Source organism: Leopardus geoffroyi, chromosome B1 (genome assembly GCF_018350155.1).
Source record: "Leopardus geoffroyi isolate Oge1 chromosome B1, O.geoffroyi_Oge1_pat1.0, whole genome shotgun sequence".
NCBI lineage: Eukaryota > Metazoa > Chordata > Mammalia > Carnivora > Felidae > Leopardus > Leopardus geoffroyi.
The window spans coordinates 91,760,643-91,782,082 of NC_059327.1; the positions used below are offsets into that span (position 1 = coordinate 91,760,643).

The 21,440-nt window shown below is 37.0% G+C and overlaps 1 long non-coding RNA gene across 1 annotated transcript; it reads left to right on the forward strand.

The window, feature by feature from the left end:
- The first annotated feature begins 1,892 nt into the window (after positions 1–1,892).
- Positions 1,893–19,902, forward strand: LOC123583027. Its single transcript, XR_006704710.1, has 4 exons — positions 1,893–2,010; positions 13,671–13,682; positions 16,939–16,943; positions 19,891–19,902. It is a non-coding gene; the product is annotated as an uncharacterized LOC123583027 (long non-coding RNA).
- Positions 19,903–21,440: the final 1,538 nt, after the last annotated feature.

The window sequence follows — 21,440 nt, forward strand, 5'->3', positions numbered from 1 at the left end:
TAAAGTTTGATGATTTGTAGGGGAAACATTAACTCTTCCTTTAAAAAAAAGCAATGGATTTTCAGCTTAATGAAAATCATGATTTGGATAATCCGATTTCTATTAGTTTTACTCAGATGAAATGCTAAATCATTAGAATGCTTTTATTTTTACTGCTATTGATTAGTTTCTAAGTTCGTCTAAGACAGGTTTAAGCAGCCAACTTGCTGAATGTAATGACAAGTTTGGGTTAGGCAGTTAAATATTCAATAAAAAAAAAAATCCTTGAAGGTCCACAATTCAAACAAAGAATCTTATTGGAGAGAAGAGCTTTGATGTTACCCTAGAGACAACTTAGCATTTGATGAAATTGTGCTTAACATTTGTTTTTGGATACTCTACATATTCAAATTGTCTTGCTCTAAAACACTAAAGAAAAGATTTGAAAATTGAAAACACCTGGAATTTTTAATTAATGATTCTTGGCACCTTCAATTAAAATACAAATAAATTCATAAACAATGGAATAGAATTGTGCTAAAAATTTGATTTAAAAGGTCCATATTTCCATAAATTTGACTTAAAAGGTCCATATCTCCATACCCTCTTGTCTATTAAGGTTTTACCTCTTTAAGGGATGAGTAAACTGTCAGTTCTCTCATTTTCCAATTGTCATAGTTGCCTCTTACAAGGAAATTGAGTGGTAATTTCAGGAAAGACCTTAACAAAGTAGTGAATTTTTTCATGAGTATCTAACACATAGTAGTTATTCAATATATAAAGAATGAAAAAAGAAACTACAAAAACATTGATAAGAATATTGTTGACATCCAATAATGATTTTAAGGTGAAATTAAAGAACACGGGTTCGGATTTTTCTTCACTTCCATATTTCCATTAGATGTGAAGATTAAGAATATGATTGTGCACAATATCTTATTATGTGTTGTTAACTCATTTCGGCTCTGTGTATTCTTTTCACAACATGCAGTAATATGACAGATATGTTGCAAAGGGTGTTTTTTCTTCACATAAAGCATATTTTTGCTCTGTGCACCAATGTTGGCACCATATCTCCACAGAAAATTTTGAGACATAGAAGACAAGTAGAAAGACATTCACAAAAAATGAAAAACTCAGACTCCTAATAATGCCTCAATTTTTAAAGAAGTCAACTATGACTTACTTTTATTTATAAAGTAAATGTCTGCTAGTAAACTACCAGTACTCTACCAGTAAAAATGTGTTAAAATATAAATTTTATTTATTCTTTAATACAAAAATATTCATTGAATATTTACTATGGGATGCTCACATATTTTGCATCTATGTAGAATTAAATGATAAGTTGTATATTAATTTAACATTTACTCAATTAAATGCCTAACATAATCCAAATATTATTCTTGTAACTGGAAATATAACAGTTTTTAAAATGGTCAACAATGTCTTTTTTCAGGAAGGTTGCTTTGAAGAAGGAAGCCATAAAATAGAACAGATGTAATACATTGTATGTGAAGTGCTGATAGGTACTATGGAAAAACATAATAAAATATAAGGAGGATAGAATAGCAGCAAAGACGTGGTTGTGAAAATTTAAATAGGGAGGTCAAAGTAACGAAAGATAGAAAGTGACTCATGCAGGTAAACTGTGAAAAGGCATTTTAGGCAGAGTGAGAAATAAATGCAAAGACCATGGATCTGAATGTGCCTGCATACTCTTGCTTGAGGAAGAGCAAAAGACTCTTACACATGAATTTAATAAATATGCCAAGTTCCAAGTATTCCCTTTCTACCCAGACTTCTCCATTAGCATGCAAACATGGCATTATCTCTCCCACCTTTGTGGGGGGGAGGGGGACAACAACAACAACAAACGTGTTATTTTGAAACATGATTAATTTTAATATGTTTACAAGGAAAGAGTAAATTCACCAGCAGAAAAAAAAAATACCAAAATTATCATTTTACAGATTTTTAGTCTCAAAGCACAATACATTTTTCATAGAAACAAATATATCACCATCATAGGTAATCAGAGAAATAAGAGAAAACGAGGCAGGTAATAGGTTGTGAGTTCCTGGAGACGAAGCAAGCTAGATTGTGTATACCCTTATTAGCCTTACCACCTAAGACAATGGGCTTTTCCTTAAAGAGATATAGGGTGCCATTGCAGGGCACTGAGCAGAAGAATATAGTCTGAAGAATTTTCTTTTCTTTTTTTTTTTTTTTTTTCAGGATCACTTCAACTGCCTTGTATTGAGTAGATTAAAGGGGAATTGAACAAAGTAGAGGGAAAACACCTTCTGATATTTGCAACAATCTTAGAGAAATAAAACGACTTGAACCAAGTCTTGAGAGGGAGGTAGCATGGTTTATGGGAAAAGAAGAGAGGTGAAAGAAATGACCTAACAATTGGAGGACTAGAGAAAATGCTTACTAAGCTGTGGAAGACATTGGAAGGAGGAGATATTTTGTTTATTTGTTGTAAGCAAGGGAAATCGGGGGTTTGGGTTTTGACCAGTTTCATATGCCTATTAGATTTTCAAGTGAAATGTCAGTTGAATATATGACTTTTGAAGTCAGCGCAAAGGTTCAGCTAAAAATATCAATGTATGGATTATCAGCATGCTGATATATGAAACTATATATGGGGGAAATATGTGGTCCAAGACTTAGGGCCTTAGTCACACTGTTGTTAAGATTAGGAAAGTTGGGGAGGGGCACCTGGGTGTCTCAGTAGGTTAAGCGCCCGACTTCTGCTCAGGTCATGATCTCACGGTTTGTGGGTTCCAGCCCCGCGTCCGGCTCTGTGCTGACAGCTCGGAGCCTAGAGCCTGCTTCGGATTCTGTTTCTCATTCTTTCTATGCCCCTCCCCGACTTGTGCTCTGTGTCTCTCTCTCTCAAAAATAAATAAATATTTAAAAAAAAAAAAAAAGGAAAGTTGGGGAGAAAAACCCTAGTAGCCTGAGATGGAGCAGCCAGCGACGCACAAGAAAAAATCCTTCACATCAAGTGAAGAAACTTCAAGGGAAGAGAAGAGACACGGTTGTGTCACATGCTGCTAATAGGTCAAATGAGAAGAGGTCTGAGATTGGATTGAGCAGCAGGGAGGTAACTGGTGAACTTGACAATGGAGGTTTCAGTGGATTAGCAGCAAAAGCCTGACTGAAATATTTTCAAAAGAAAATGGGAGAGAATTTGAGACAGTGAGTGGAAAAAAGGTTTCAGTTTAGCTGCAAAGGAAAGGAGAGAAATGCAGTGACAGCTGAAAGGAGGGTCAAGAGGGTTCTTTTGTTTGTTGTCGTTGTTGTTCCCCACCCCCCACCCAAAGGTGGGAGAGATAATGCCATGTTTGCATGCTAATGGAGAAGTCTGAGTAGAAAGGGAATACTTGGAACTTGGCATATTTATTAAATTTATGTGTAAGATCTGAGGTGTCCTGACTGGGCCTCCTCTTTCTCTGGCCTCGCCCGGCCTCCATAGCGTCCAAAGGTCACGCAATAATCGCCGCTGTCACCCTCAGGTTACAGGGAACAGCTGGGGTAGTCCAGCGGGGCGGACGCATTGGACCGGAAGGCCCTGCGAGGGCCAACCCCACTGGACTTCTTGGCGCCCCAGCTGGAGAAGGTGTCGCTGCCCGCCAGGACTTCAGCGTCCACTTTTAATTTTTTTGCTGCAGCTACTGGAGAGGCCTCTTATGTACTGCCAGTTCCCTACTTATGCGCTCACCCTGGCCTCTGCTTTGCTGCCCCAGGCCTCTTCCTAAACCTTCTCAGCTGAACTACTTCAGCTCCAGTGCAGGATGGCTAGGAAATGAGAGAGGTAGGGAGACAAAACAAATAAATCTTCCAGCTGGTTCTAGGAGAGACAATTCTGGAGTGTATTCTACAGAGTTCCTCCATGGTCGAGTGGACACCAAGTCCAGATCCGTAAGAATTAAAGGGCTAGCTCCCTCTTTACTTGCCTTTCCATTCCCTAGCTCCCTCTCGCCCTGCCCCCCTCCCTTGCTCTCTCTTTCCCTGCTCCCTGAGTTCACTTACCATATGAAGTACAAGCACCCAGGCCTTCCCCCTGGCTCTGTGTTGCAAGGCACTCAGATGAGACAGTGTTCAAGGATTTTAATTGCAACATTATTTAAAATGTTAAAAATACAAAGCCAGCATTTAAAACAGTGCAGGACAAGTTAAACATTATTGAATATTATGTATTCAATTAAAGTTAATTCAATGTATTCAATTTAAAGTCATTAAAATATTTTGGAAGAAAATATAAAATGTCTCCAAAAGCTAAATCTTGGGGTGTATATATGGCTGTATTTTATAATATTAATTCTTTTCTTTAATTAAAAACAGTTTCTTAAGTAATTTATACCATCTTTGAAAACATGAAAATACAGTAATTGTTAGGTATGAAGATAAATACCAACAGCAAAGCATAAAATACAGGAAGAAAGTCTGTGTATCCCTTTTGTTGCCTGCAGGCAAATTGCACAAATGATTGGGTTTTAACTAGTTCAACAAATACAGTGAAAAGAATAAATATATTTTAAGGACCTGGAAGGTAGCAAACACTGTACCAAAAGGATAAAAAAACAAAACAAAACCTAAAGTAATAGCATCTTTTAAAATTTTTCTGCTTATTTTTCTATGCTTAATCATATTTGTAATATGATTTGTAATTGTTTGTAATGTGTAATGACCAATACTATTGAAAATAACTACCACACGTTGATAGAAGTGTATGGTAACACTCTCTTTCTCACGTAATATACATGCTTACAGCCTTTTTGTGTGCTTTCGTTCACTGAACAGACATCCACATTTATTTAATCACACTGATGTCTTAAAACTTTTTTTTTTCCTTCTTAGTTGATGGCTAATTTAGAGGCTATCCCTAGATCTAAATCATTTGCACTGTTTCATTCTGTGCTTATTACCTAGTGCATATCTATGCCATACATCAAATTTAATGTTTTTATGAGGGTTTTAATGCATTACTGGAATAATGACATGTTAATAAAATTTACAACATTTTATTTTATTATATAAATGGATAATCTCCTACCAACATGTTACAAGAGAAATCCTTACAGTTTATTATGTTAATAAAGATATAAAATCCCCAACAGAAAATGGACTATAACCTAGAATAAATAAGTAAAAGATCACAGAGATATATTTAACCATTTTATTTCAATTACCAGTAAGATGCTTTTAAAATTTAAGAAGAATGTTGATTCTTATAGGATCTTTGTATCCTGGAGATTTAGATGATATCTTTAGGACTATAACGGCTCCCTTCTAACATTTGCAATGATTCCATGAAGATTTGAAATGTCTATGGAATTTCTATTTGAATTTTGAATCTGCTTATAAATACATTAAAAAATTTAAGTATAGTTTCCTATTTTGGCAAAACAATGAATTATGTTTGAAAGTAAGACTGAAGAATATTATTATAGAACTTCATGAAATAATGAGTTCATTAATTTTGTGCTGTTATTCCTTTATTCTGAAAACATTTACCAAATACCTTATATGCGCCAGGCACTGTTTTGTTTACCAGGTTGCAAGAGAACTCAAGCCAAAGTTACTGCCTTTAATCTAGTGAAAGGAGACAATCTATAAAGTAGAATTAGAGTGACACCTGGGTGGCTCAGTCAGTTAGGCATCCAACTCTTGATTTCAGCTCTGGTCATGATCTTGTGGTCATGAGCTCCAGGCTTGTGTTGGGCTCTGCGCTGATAGTGCAGAGCCTGCTTTGGATTCTCTCTCTCTCCCTCTCTCTCCCCCTACCCCCTCAAAAAAAAAAAAAAAAACAAACAAAAAAAAAAACAAAAAAAAAACAACAAAAAAACAACAACAAAAAAAACAAAAACAAAAAAGAAACAGAGAATTAGAAAACTATGGGACATCAAATGGAGATCCATGTTAGGGAGAAAAGAAAGGGAAGGAAGAGGATGAAATGAGGGTGGGAGTAGTACTACAAGTTTAAAGAGAGTGGAAAGGGACACTTCACTGACAGTAACCCTGAGAGAGAAAAGAGAGCCAGCAGTGAGGAAGAATGTTTCAAAGAGAGTACAATAGCCCTGAGGTGCGACAGGAGATGATCTGATGTGTTTGAGGATTAGAAATGAGCTTCGTGATTTTGGAGCAGAGTCAGTGAGAGAGAGGGGAGCTACGCTGAAGAAAGACTGACGGATGCAAGATTCTGTAGACCACTACAAGAAGTGACCTGCATTGGAGACTCAATCCTTTATCAGAGTCCTAAAGCCACAAGACAGTCTTCTGTATTTCCAAAATAGAGGCTTGGAGTATCTATCACGTAAGCAGAAACGTGATAAGTTCACGAATTATTCCTGAAAAGTTCAGAATCTCCATTAAACTATAAGAAACAGGCAACCATGGTAATACAGACACATGAATATCCCCAAGGAATGTCAGTATCTATAATTGCTTTGAGTTTCTTGATCCAAACCATTTGCTAGCATATGGAAATCGGGTTTGTCTCTTGATCCAGGAAGTTAAAGTGTTATTAAATTTAATGGATTTCTAGAATTCCAGTTCATTTCCATTGGTTATTGTGAAGACAGCTTTTACTTAAACTATTAACTTTGACAATAACAATCTAAATACTAGCACAAATTATGAATTTGCTAAAGCATGTTGACTCATTGCAGATCCCAGCAGGAGATATACATTTAGCGTGTTATGTTAACAACAGGGAACAGGAGGCTGACATTGCAAATGTGGCTTCATTTCATTTGTTAATAATTATTATTCAATATCAATGTCAGTAGTTGTAAATATAATGAAACTTACATAAATAATAGCTATGGGGAGGGACAGAGAAAGAGAGAGGGGGAGACGCAGAATCTGAAGAAGGCACTATGCTCTGAGCTATCAGCACACAGCCGTACTTGGGGTTCGAACTCCTGGACCTTGAGATAATGACCTGAGCAGAAGTTGGATACTTAAGCGACTGAAACACCCAGGTGTTCCTGTGACCTCATTTTTTAATAGCAATGGTAAATATGCTTTAAATGAATGTTTTATATTACAACAGCTTTAGATTTACAGAAGAAATTCCAAAGATAGTAGAGAGAATTCTCGTATGTCCCACACTCAGTTTCTAGTATTATTATCTTATTCTAATTATGATACATTTGTTACAATTCATACGCTAATGTTAATATATCATATTAAATAAAATCCATATTTTATTTAGATTTCCTTAGTTTTCACCTACTGTCTTTTTCTGTTCCAGGATTACATGGAAGATAGATATCACATTACATGAGTTATTGGTTCTCCTAAGGCTCCTCTCCACTGTGACAGTATCTCAGACTTTTCTCATTTTTCATGACCTTGATAGTTTTGAGGAATATTGGTCAAGTATTTTATAAATTGTCTCTTAATTATGATTTTTCTGTTTTTGATTTTTTTAATTTTTGTTTTGTTTTGGTTTTTAGAGATTAGAATGGGATTATGATTTTTTTAGGAGAAAAACCACAAAGGTAAAGTGTTATTTACATCATATCATATCAAGAGCACTGTTGTGGATGAAATGTATCTCTCTCTCCCCAAAAATAAAGTTCTAACTCTCAGTATCTCAAAATATGTGATCTTATCTGTAAAGAGGATTGTTGCAGATGTAATTAGTTAAGTTAAAGTGAGGTTATACTGGAGCAAGTTTGGCTTCTTTTTTTTTTTTTTCAATTTTTTTAATGTTTAATGTTTATTTTTGAGAAAGGGAGAAAGAAAGACAGAAAGCAAGTGGAGGAGGGTGGGAGTGGTGGTGGGGGGCACAGTATCCGAAGCCGACTCCAGGCTCTGAGCTGTCAGCGCAACACAAGGCTGGAACCCGCAAACCACGTGATGGTGCCCTGAGCCAAAGTCGACCGCTTAACTGACTGAACCACCCAGGTGACCCTAGCGTTGGTGTCTAATCCAATATGCCTAGCATGCTTGTAAGAAGACAGCCATAGGAAGACAGAGACACAGAGAGAACGCCATGTGTTGATGAAAGCAGAGATTGGAGTTATGTGCTCGAGTCGAGCTCCAGCAGGTCCAGGGGTTCCTGAAGGATGAACGGCACTGGCGAAAAAGTGGAAAACATAAAGTAAAATAAAATAAAACAAAAATAAAAATGAACGCAGACAACAGCAGTGTGTTGAACTGGCCACTTTATTGTGGCAAACATGGCGTTATATTTGCTAGCACTTTCCTTGTAGCGTACGTCATCTGTGTTTTCTGGCATTACCTCACTCTAAAATTGTTCCTATGTGTAATCACTCTTTAAGGAATAACATGGTTATTTTCTCATAACATTCCCTCCTGCCCTTTGCTTATTGATTAATTTCTTCATATTATTTTCATTATGTATCTACGTTTATCTATAATCTATAAAGCATTTGCTTTGCTGTTTTCATGAAAGGTCATCTATCTCTCAACACCTCAAGTGGAACAGTTTACAGGGACATGACCTCTTAGTTGTTTCCCTGAACCTCTTGTGGCTTGAGGAACAAAAGTGTTCACCTCAGTCCGAGGTGCCAGGAGGGGGCCAAGAGGGCCTTAAGAACCCACGCCTTATACATTCTCAGAGAGACAATGCACCTAGGAACCAATGAACCATTCTGTACTTTAACCTACTAGGTTCAATCATCATCTGGAATGCCTCCTGGGGGCCAAGTGGGCCTAGGGGTTGGAGTCACTTGTGCCCATAGATACACTCCTTTGTTGCCAGAGTGGGGCTTTTAAATCCATTTATTCCTCCTTTGCTGACGAATGTATGAGGCTATCCTTCTTTTAGGTAGAAGAGTCTTTATAGGGGGTGGCAAGGGCTAAATGTAGGGTCGCACAATTTCCTCGTGGAACCTTATTTGCTTTCCCCAATGGTTCTTTTCCCAGGGGGTCTATCGAGGGCAATTCCCCAACAGACAATTTGCTGGAAGCTGAGCTATCCCGGCCTTAGTAGCAGGGCCCGGGCTGTGGATGGCTTGGTGACTGCGGACCGACGGTGAAGCTTCTTGTACTCCCGCTTTTAGGTAATTTGGCCTTAAAACTACCCGGGGTATTGTCTGTTGGGGAATTGCCCTCAGCAGGCCCCCTGGGAAAAGAACCATTAGTGAAGAAAATAAGGTTCTGCAAGAAATTGTGCAGCCTTATGTTTAGCCCTTGCCACCCCCTATGGAGACTCCTCTACTTACGGGAAGGATAGCCTCATACATTTGCCAACAAAGAAGGCCCGTAAAGGAGAGACATGGATTTGAAAGCCTCACTCCGGCAACTAAGGAGTGTATCTCTGGGCACAGGTGACTTCAACCCCTAGGCCCACCTGGCCCTCCAGAGGCATTCCAGATGATGACTGAACCTAGTCGGTTAAGGTACAGAATGGTTCATTGGTCCCTAGGTGCATTGTCTCTCTGAGAATGTGTGAGGCATGGGTTTCTAAGGCGTTTTCGGCCCCTTTCTGGCACCTCAGACTGAGGCAAACACATTGTGCTTCTGGCCTCGTGTCGTAAGGAGGTCATGTCCCTGTAACTGTTCCACTTGAGGTGTTGAGAAATGGGGGGCCTTTCACGAGAACAGCAAACAAATGCTTTGTAGATTATAGATTAACACAGATGCATAACGGAATAATGTAAGAAATTAATCTATAATCAAAGGGTATGCGGGAAAATTAGGGGAAAATCGCCATGTTATTTCTTAAAGGTTGTTTACACATAGGAACATTTTCAAAATTAGGTAATGTTAGAAAAACACAGATGACGTATGCTACAAGGAAATCGCTAGCATATATAATGCCACGTTTACTACAATAAATCGGCCAGTTCAACACACTGCCGTTGTCTGTGCCCATTTGTATTTTAGTTTTAGTTTTTTATTTTACTTTTTTATTTTTTAGTTTTTTATTTTAGATTTGTTTTATTTTCACCGACGCCGTTCTTCCTTCGGGAACCCCTGCTGGAGCTGGACTTTGGCAACAATTCCCCAGGTACTTTTATTAAGGCCAAATTACATAAAAGCAGGAGTACAAGAAGCTTCACTGTCCGGGGGCCGCCCTGCAGTCCGGATCCATCCACCGCCCGGGCCCTGCCATCAGGCTGGTTGGATAGCTCAGCTTCCGGCAGTTATGCATCTGCAAACCAAGAATTGCCAAGGATTGCTGGGGACACTAGAAGCTAAGAGAAAGGCAGGAAACAGGTTATCCCCTAGAGACTTGGAATCTTCAAGAAAACATGGCCCTGAAGATACCTTGACGTCAGATTTCTAGGTTTCAGAATTCTGAAACAATACATTTATTTTATTTAAACCACCTGGCTTATAATACTTTGTTACAACATCCCTGGAAATATATACAGGTACATACTATTCCCATAACTTATCACTGTTGATGTTGGCCTTGAGCACCAAGCTCAGGTAGCGTTTGTCAGGTTTCTCAAATGTAAGTCATTCATTTTTTTCCCCTTATCTATTCTGTACTATTTGAAAAGCAATCACTATGCACAACCCACACTAAAGGAATGGGGATTTCTGGTCCACCTCCTTGAAGAAGGGAAAAATACATAAATATTTTAGAATTCTTCCATATGAAAGACTTGTCAAATCTCCCTCATTTATTTTAGTTATTCGTTCAATCGGTGGGTTGTATCATTATAAACTTATGGAACTTAATTTTATACTTTTGATTATAATCCAATAATACATTATTTTGTGGCTCATATGATTCCATGTTTGACCATTAGGTCCTTCAGCCGATATATAACACATGTACCTAGCCTTGTTGTAACTTAACTGATTACATCAGCAAGCACTCTATTTCTGAATAAGATCACATGTTGAGGTACTGAGATTAGGATTTTAATTTATCTTTTTGGGGCATTCATCACAGTGTCCTTGATATGATATGATAAAAATAATGCTTTACTTCTGTGGTCTTTCTCCTAAAAAAACATAATCCCATTCTACTCATGAAAAAAACATCAGACAAATCCCACCTAAGGAATGATATACAACATGGACATATGTAGATGTAGTGATATAAACTCTCTATATATGTAGTAATTGTATGAAATATTTTAAGCATTATTGTAACTCTAAATCACTTATAATTTCATATAATTTTTTCATCTTTGCCAAGTTTCATCACCCTTCAGTAAGAATCTCTGACATCTAGGGGCACTTGGGTGGTTCAGTTGGTTAAGGCAACAACTTTTGGTTTCTTAGATCATGATCTCACAGTTCATGACTTCAAAGCCCATGTCAGTGCAGAGTCCGGGATTTCTCTCTCCCTCTTCCTCTGTCCCTCCCTAGCCCTCTCTGTCCACCCGCACTCTCTCTCTCTCTTCTCTCTCTCTGTCTCAAAAGTAAATAAACATTTAAAAAAAGAATCTCTGATATTTAAACTTTAGTTCCAAGCTTAAATTTCTGCTTCAGAAGATTCTGTTATCCTTTCTATGGAATTATAAAATCGTTTTTTTAACTAACATGCTGTTCCTATGTCACATAGTCACTGGTATTGCACTAAAACACCAAAGTGATCATACCACAGCCTTGTGGAAAAATGTTCACTGCCTTTCCGTCACCACTTAAATAAAATTCTGCTCCTGCTCAAGGTTTATATGATCAAGTTGCATACAGAATTTCTGTTATCACCTCTCTATGCTCTCTTTCCCAATTCTCAAACATTAGTGAGTAGAATTTTCATATATATACCAAGTTGTGTATCTTTTCATATTATTCCCGCTATCCAGAATACACAGAGCCCACAGCCAAATGTCTGAGTCATATTTATCTTTTCCAGACAGGAACAAGTATGGTTTACTTGATAAAGCCTCTCCTAAGCTTTCCAGTTAGAAGAAATCTCTTGTCCCTGAACCATCCCCACCCCACCCTCCCCCCCCCAACATTTGAGTATTTCTCCGTTTACACACCAGTCTTGATCTTATCCATAAATCTATGATTTTTGAAAGCAGAATACATATGTTAGCACTTTTTAAAATCCTCCACTGCACCTACCATGACATCATCCAGAGTTAGTTTTATATTTATCATGAATTCATGCGGCATAAATAAAAAAAAAAAGATTTTTAATCTTCTGCTAAATTGACAAAATTTACAGACCTTTTTCTTTCTCAGTTAAGTCCAATTACACAATAATTTATTCAGTCTTTAGCAAACCATTTAATGGAGTTTTTCTAACTCAGGATAATTTATAAATCAGGTATGATTTTAACCCCATTTCCTTCTTCCCATTATTCTCATATTTTAGTCTGTATTTGCAGTAATTGTTTTTCTCTAAGTGCATAATCATACCATTGATTTGCTTGTGAATGTTGCACTTATTACCTTAACATTACTCCTTTTCAAAGTAAAGGAAAGAGAACTTCTCCAAGAAGCCAAAGTTAAAGAAAAGTCTTTAAATCTAGAGAAATACTTATAAATTAAAGTGGTAGCTTTCTACATAAGCCCATTCTCTAAATTAGTGACATTTTTATTTATTCTTTTAAATGTTTAGTTTTGAGAGAGAGTGAGCAGGGAGGGACAGAGACGAGGGGTATAGGGGATCTGAACCGGGCTATGCACTGACAGCAGAGAACTGACGTGGGGCTCAAACTCCAAATCCCTGAGATTATGACCCAAGCTAAAGTTGGTAGCTTAACTGACTGAGCAACCCAGTGCCCTCAGCTAGTGACATTTTTAAACATCAGGGAAAATTTTAGTTTCTTGCTGAGAAATGATATAAAGACTGATAAATAATTGAGAGCAACAATGGGATGAAGAAGCAACTTGAAAACTAGAACTAAAATGGGAAAGCTAAATGTTAAAATGCCTTCTCAAAAATAAACAACAGTTTAATACTACCATTAGTAGAGTGAATATGGCCATTACTGATTCTTTTCAAGATTGGTCAACATTTCTCAGTATTTGCTTGTCCAAATAAATAAGTATTTTTCTAGGATCATATTTCTTTTGAATGATGCTTCCTTAGAGGATTATAATCAGTAGTTATTTTGTTTTTTTTTTTCAAATATGTATTTTTGAGAGAGAGAGAGCATGCAAAAGTGGGGGAGGGGCAGAAAGAGAGAGGGGAGTCACAGAATCTGAAGCAGGTTCCAGGCTCTGAGCTGTCAGCAGAGACTAATGTGGAACTCTAATCCAAGAACTATGAGCTCATAACCTGAACTGAAGTGTGATGCTTAATCAACTGAGCCACCCAGGCACCCCAGTAGTTATTTCCAACATTAAAAAAAAAATTTTAATGTTTATTTATTTTGAGAGAGAGAGCGAGCATGTGCAAACAGGGCAAGGACAGAGAGAAAGGCAGACACAGAATCCAGAGCAGGCTCCAGGATTTGAGCTGTCAGCACAGAGCCTAACGTGGGGCTGGGAGGTGTGAGATTAGGACCTGAGCTGAAGCCTGATGCTCAACTGACTGAGCCACCCAGGGTCCCCAAGGACATTTTTGACAGGGCATGCTGATGAATCACATATGCAACAGAATTGGCCTTGAGTACTTAATGTATGTCTGGAGCTGTTCTACACATAATTGGATACTATGTTGATACGTCCCTGCCATACGCTCATTCTGTCAAGATCCTAATAAATGGACAAAAAATAAGTAAGTTAATACATATATTTTAAAATAATCTTGAGTAGTTATAATCCTTATAAAGCTAAATAAGGTAAGATAATATGTGAGGGTGTGCCTGAGGGTGGGGAGGGCCTGTGTGTGTTTGTGTGTGCGTGTGTGTGTAATTGGGAGGTCAAGAAAGACTTCTTTGACATATACCATTTGAGTAGAAAGCTTGAGTTAAGCAAAAGCGTGGCTTCTTTGATTTCTTGACATGAGTATCATCCTCCATTGGGGTTTCTGCAGACTGAAAACAGTATAGCTGTTTAAAGAAAGTGAAAAATATTTGAGCAAGATAAGGATTGAGATACTGTAGTTCTATTTTGTTGAATACCTTGTAAAGTTGATAGCTTAACCTGGAACTTTCTGTATCTTTCTGCATCAGTGGGCACATTGGATTGCTTGAGAGGTACAGAGTATTGTGAGCTTTTTGATATAAGAAACTCTTTTGGAGCTTCTGTGTGGTGGTTAATTTTATATGCCCACTGGGCCACAAGATGCCTGGATATTTAGTTAATATTGTTTCAGTGTGTCTCCAAGAATGTTTCTAGAAAATATTAGCATTTGAATTGGCCAATTGAGTATGCAGATGGATCTGTGCAGTGTGGGTGGATATCATCCAATCCCTTGAGGTCCGAATAGAACAAAAAGGTTGAGAAACATGGAATTCACTTTCTGCCAGAATGTTTGAGCCGAACATCAATTTTCTGCCCTCAAACTGGGACTTATACTTACATATCCAACTTATACCATCCTGATTGTCAAGCCTTGGGACCCAGACTGTAATCTATCTATACCCTTGGCTCTTAGTCTCTCAGTCTTTTGAATCATATCATGGCTTTCCTGAATCTCCAGTTTGTAAACAGCAGATGATGGGGCTTCTCAGTCTCCATAATTATGTGAGGTAATGCTTTATCATAAAACCTTATGTATAAAATGTTCTGTTGGTTTTGTTGCTCTGGGGTATCTTGACTACCCATTCTGCTTCTGTTGAGGTAAATAAAAATAAAACCAGGTTCAGCCTAAAAGAAACCTCAGGTAAATTGTTTCTTAAATGAAACACATATGTGACCAGAATTTCTTCATTCTAAGATGGCATTTATTTTCGTAGACACAGTATCACTTTAATAAGTTTAGTAGGTGATATGTTAACATTGCATAGAGTATATACATGCAAAGTCTGTGTAACTGAGGAAAATCTTATATGTATTGATACCACTTGGTTTGAATACCACAATGAATGTTTGCATTTAAACCATAAAGACTTGGGGCATCTGGGTGGCTCAGTTGCCTAAGCATCCAACTTTGGCTCAGGTCATGATCTCACAGTTGGTGAGTTTGAGCCCCGCATCGGGCTCTGTGCTGACAGCCTGGAACCTCTGATATCACTTGGTTTGAATACCACAATGAATGTTTTCATTTAAACCGTAAAGACTTGGGGCATCTGGGTGGCTCAGTTGGCTAAGCATCCAACTTTGGCTCAGGTCATGATCTCACAGTTGGTGAGTTTGAGCCTGCATTGGGCTCTGTGCTGACAGCCTGGAACCTCCTTCGGATTCTGTGTCTCCCTCTCTCTCTCTGCCCCTCCCCCTCTCACCCGTTGTCTCTCTCTGTCTCTCTCTCTTTCAAAGACAAAAAGCAAAAAACAAACAAAACAAACAAACTGTAAAGACTCTTCAGGTTCTAAAGAGTCTAATCCCTTGAATGTGCCAACATGACCACACTATAGTTTATAACCCATGCTTGTGATTTTAGACTCTTAAGCAACCAATCATTCATAAAATAACTACCCATACATTTGTTATTTTGTCTTTAATTAATACTTAAACTCATGGTATATTGTCCTCTTTTCATTGTCTGTTTACCATTAAGTGATAAGCATATTTTTTTGCAAATGAATAATAGTGGTTAACATTTAAAGAAGTAGTAACAACAGCCACTTCTATGAGAGGAGAAAACTCCAAACTTTGTAAGATATTTGGTATGTGACTTTAAATAATTTATAATTATATTAAGGTTTTCATTTGAAGATTATCAAAATATGTTCTTTTAGAAGGCAATTTAATGTTTGGTGTCAAGAATTCGGGTGAAACATTTACATTAAACTTCAAATGTATTGTGTTTCCAATGCAAATAAATCAAACACAGTAAAGATCGATGGAAGAGATACATTCTTGTACTGCTAACTTCACGCTGGTATAGGCAATGAGAACACCATAACCAATTACACATATATAAACTACTTCTTCAATCTGGAACAACACAATAAGTTTTTCATTACAGCTAGATGTATTTAAGAATTTATTAGTAAGAAGTCTTGTATAACTTGCTTGGATTTTTGTGTAAATTTTCCAAAACTTAGGATTCCAGTGTCATTCAAATGTCCCAATTCAACTTTCACACACTGAGTGAATGCTAGAGTCAGACCCATTGACTTTTGCTCTTGTTTCTTAATGCCGCATTATGTTCTGCTACAAATCAGCCAAACATTTGTAATCTCATTTCTCGGATTTAAAGATTCCTTGCTGGTTTCATCCTAGTCAGGCCACATTGTTCTTCAGAGGAGAACACAACCATTATCTCAGTGCTGAGGTCTCACATATGTCTTTAATAGTGTAGTCATTACATTCTGCCTTCAAACACATATATGCATCCTTTCTGGATGCTAGCAATAGGATTTGTTCCAGCAACTTCTACCTGAGAGACCCATAAATGCTCTCCCGCAATCTTCCCCTTTTCCCAAACAGATCAAGCTGTTTGTCTGGTTTAAATCTGAAATTAGGGAGTGTTTAATATCCTTCCCATCTCCAAAGACTCATCCTCTGCCAGTGGAAACACAGTGATTTCTGTGGATCCGAATTTGGCCTGCTGTGTTAGCTAGTCTGCATTCGGGAACTTGAATGGAACTTCTTCCTTTTCCTCTTCTCTTGGAGGACATTCTTGGTGATTCCAAGATGCCTTTGAGTTTATGTATGCATCCTTATTAACTACTCTCATTAAAGGAAAGTAAGTGCGAACGCACAGGTATAACTTTGCCAGAATGCACCCTCTGATAGTTTCCTCACAGGGCTCCTCTGCCAAGCGCCTGGCACATTTATTTTGGCACCAATTACAAGATCTCTTGATTTCAGAAAAAGTAAAATGTCAGAAATATGCTACTTTGACTCTGGCAACATATTATGTAGAGTCACAACTTTCAAATTATGTCCTCAAGCTGAATTTAGAGCTGTGGAATTATGCTGGGAAAGAAACTGAATGGGGGGAAATAAGGGATAAATGGTAATCTTGATTAGCATGTTCAACTCTTCTCATTCCTTAAGGGAAAGTGATGCTGCTATCCACCCATCTATTCAAGCCAGGAAACTGTGCATCATCAGACTTCTGCTTTCTCGTTTTTCTTGTCTCCCACATATAATCCATCACCACATTGTGTCAGGTCTGTCTTCTAAATATGATTCACATTGGTCTATTTCTTTTCCATTTCCACTGATGTACGTCAGTACATGCCCCCAGCATCTCTGGCTTGAATTGCCTTAACAGCCTCCAACTAGAGTCTCTGCCTCCAGTCGTGTTTACAAATCAAATCCATTTTCCACACTGTAGCCAAAATATTATTTTTAAAGTACAAATCTGATCATGTCACATCTCTGGTAAACTATATTATTGGCTCCCCAATGTTCCTAGAGTAAAATTCTGTATGGCTTACTAGGATTTTCATACGGGCCCTATTTACCTTCCCAGCTTCAGCTCTTAACATTATTCTTCCCAAACCCAGTGATACAGTAAACTGAACTTGCCTCCAGGCAATTTAACACTGTTGTTCTCTCTGAATGGAATGTTCTTCTGCCTTCTAACTCTATAATAAATAAATAAACACTAAACAAAGAAAAAAGTAAAAAAAAGAAAAGAAAAGAAAAGAAAGAAAAATTTTTCTAAATATGGGTTTGGCCAATTTGTTATAATTATCCATTTGTACTGCTCCTTTTAACCCTCAACTCAGAGGTTACTGTTGCCAAAGAGTCTTACTTGACCTTTGAATTTGTTGCTATACATGTCCCTAATATACCATTTACTATTCTGCATTGGGATTGCTGGTTTTACTAACCTGTATTTACTTATAGGCACTCTCATGTCTCAGGTTGAAGGCAGTGGAAAGATGTATTGTCTCAATTTATTTTAAATATCCTGCATTTCAGTGTTATTACATTAGGTATATAATTGCCAATTTTCTGGTCTTCATTATTGCCCCTTTTTGATACCTGCTTTACATATTTTAAGGAGTCCTTCATTTCTTCTGGAGATATTTAATTTTGTGACTTCCATATTACCATGTTAATTCTTTGGCGCCTTCCTTTGTATAGAGTTATATCTTCTAAAATTTGCATAATCGTTGAGTGTGTCTCAAAACACATTACATGAATCCTATCATCAGTGTGAGTTATACATAACTTATTCACAGTATCTGTGGCTTATTACCAAATAAATAAGCCTATCTGAAACTGTAAGACCTACATGTGCTGTTTAAATTTTCATTGTGGATATAAAGTAAATTCCTTTACCACTAATTGTAAGTTATATCATTGTCCACACAGATAGTTTACAATAGACAGTTTTTATGTTATCATGGGTGGGGATAAAAGGAATTTTGAAATTTATAAATATCCTTGTGAAGATTTTGAGAATATAGAATAATACAGCAGACTTTTTCTTCCCCTGAAACTTGCTTAACAATGTCCATATCCTTCATACTAAATGTTCCCTAAAATTTAAACTATATTTTGTGGCCAACCATGTTGCTGATTATATAAATGAGCTGCAATAACATTGGATCAAAATAGCTTAAATTAAGAATAATCTGGGAGAAAACACAAGAGAGGGAAACAAACCACAAGAGACTTAACTGAGAACAAACTGAGGTTGCTGGAGGGAGGCAGGTAAGAGATGGGCTAGATGGGTGATGGCTACTAAGGAAGGCACTTGTGATGAACATTGGGTGTTATATGTAACTCCTGAAACCAACATTACACTGTATGTTAAGTAACTAAAATTTGAATTAAAAAAAGGGATGATATTTGTTTTTCAGAAGAATATTGTTTATAAAGGCTTGGATTTCAATGATTTAAATGAACAATAGTACTTTATAATGCTTTGAGCAATTTCTTATTTTAAAAAGTATGTAATTGGGGCGCCTGGGTGGCGCAGTCGGTTGAGCGTCCGACTTCAGCCAGGTCGCGATCTCGCGGTCCGTGAGTTCGAGCCCCGCGTCCGGCTCTGGGCTGATGGCTCAGAGCCTGGAGCCTGTTTCCGATTCTGTGTCTCCCTCTCTCTCTGCCCCTCCCCCGTTCATGCTCTGTCTCTCTCTGTCCCAAAAATAAAAATAAACGTTGAAAAAAAAAATTTAAAAAGTATGTAATTAATAAGTTTAAGTTTTAAAATCTAATATCATGTTTTTTGCCCACCTTATTGCATTACATAGTGTTCGGCAATAATTCATGTCTACCTGGTATTTCAGAACGTGACTTATTTGGAAATAGAGTCTTTGAAGATGTAATTTTTAAAGGTTTTCAAGATAAAACCAGCCTGGAGTTAGGATGGATCCTAAATCCAATGATTGGTGTCTTTTATGAAAAGAGAAAGGCACCCAGACACACAAAGGAAAGGCCACAGGATGGTGGGACCAAGATTTTGTAAAGCTAAGGAATTCCAGGAGCTACCAGAAACTAGAAAAGACAAGGAAGAATTCTCCCCAAGGTCCCCTAGAGGGCGTATGGCTGTTGACAGCTCATATTGTCCTTCTGGTTTCCAGAAGTATAAAAGAATAAATTTATTTTTCTTTAAACACTAGTAATTTATTATGGTAGTCCTGGGAAACTAATATAGCTATCAAGCACATAGTCCATTGGGGATATTTTTTGTCTACATTCCTTTCCTTATAATTTAGAACTTTTCTATTGAAAATCATTGTATGCTTTTGAAGGTTTTTAGAGTTCAAACATTTCTAGCTTTCCAATACAATGATAACTACATGTTTAAAACAATGGAAGCATTTGATGAAAAAATTGTATACAGATTTTAAACAACCATATATTATTTCCATTGCAGAAAAGTAGAGATATATTAGATATACCTAAAACCTTTGTTCATTCAGCTAGAGTGAAAATCAGGTTTATTTCCTTAATTATTTTATTTTTTCTTACAATCTTTTTAAATAATAATTTCAAGGGTTACAGATTTTTATTAATGTTTATTTATCATTTTTGAAAGCAAGAGAGCATGTATACACATGCTCATGAGCAGGATGGGGGCAGCAAGAGAAGGAGACAGAGAATCTGAAGCCAGCAGCAGAGTGCCCAATGTGGGGCTCGAACTCATCAACTGTGAGATAATGACCTGAGCTGAAGTTGGAGACTTGGCAGATTGAGCCATGTAGATTTTTGTTTTTTGATATTCCATTGGTGGAAGATCTATTGAAGACTTGTAGTAAGGATGTATTTAAGCCTTATAAATAGGAATTATCATATGGTTGAAATCCATTATAATATTAAGAATTTATTATGGACTGACTGTGTGTGTTTCTCCAAAATTCCCACATTGAAGCACCAGTTCCCAGTGTGATGGTATTTGGAGGGAGGGCTTTTGAGAAGTTATTTAGTTAAGATGAAGTCATAAGGGTGATGTCCTCATGATACCCTCACCAAGCACTGAAGTGGCCAGCACTTTGATCTTGGACTTACACCTTCCAGAATTATAGGGATTCATGTTGTTTAAGTCGCCCTATGTATGATATTTTTTAACAGCAGCCCAAACTAAGATAGTATTCTAATAATTTCAATTATTTCAAACAGATACCTAGTACATATAACTGTTTTAAGTGTAGTGCTATGTTAAAGAGAATGAGTTATGGTGTTTACACTCACACATTAGCATGCATTGGAATCACCACAGGACTTTTAAAAACAGATTGTTGGGCCTTGCCCCCAAGTTTGTGATTTAGAATATTTTGGTTGGGCTCCAAAATTTGCTTCTCTATAAGTTTTCTGGTATTGTAAATGCTGTAGGTCTGAAAACCACTCATTGGAACCAATGGGTATAATATGAAGAATCCTGAGTCTGAATTCTGTCTCTTTCTGTAATAAGTCTGAAGTGAATTTTATCAATTTCCTTATTTTTTAAAAATAAGAATGGAGCACTAAAAGTTATCATATATTATTGTTATGTTCAATAAAACAATACACATAAAGCACATAGTATAATTCTTAACACATGACAAGTGCTTAAAAGAATATTGATAATATCCCAGCCATCTTCTAACTTCTTCCAAAGTTGGTTGACCTTGAAACTCTGGAGATCTAACTATATACTTCATAGTTGGTTCTGTGTGTGGCACACATGTCCATGTGTCCACGTGTGCAACTGAGTGGTGAAAAAAAGAGAGACTTGTGTGAAAATTTATCCAAGATAGTTTTCGCACATTTTTATCATTGTTTTATTATTGTTGTTATTTTGCTATTTTAATGAGGTTAATTAATATACTGTGAAGTCACCAAATTTTAAATAGTATAAACCATTCTTCAGAATCCAGATTATCAGGATGACCAGTGTATATTAAACAAATGTTTCTATGAGATTTAGCATAAAAATGATAGATTCCTGCTCTTTTATTTATTTCTATCTTTCTCTAAGCATTTAGCACAGTAATCTTGAAGCAACTGGTGTTGGTTAAATATCTACTGAATTTTTTAAATTCTGCCAGATTTCTCTTCACACATAATACTCAGGCAGAGAGAAAAACTTTGTGAGAAAACAGAAACACTACATCTGA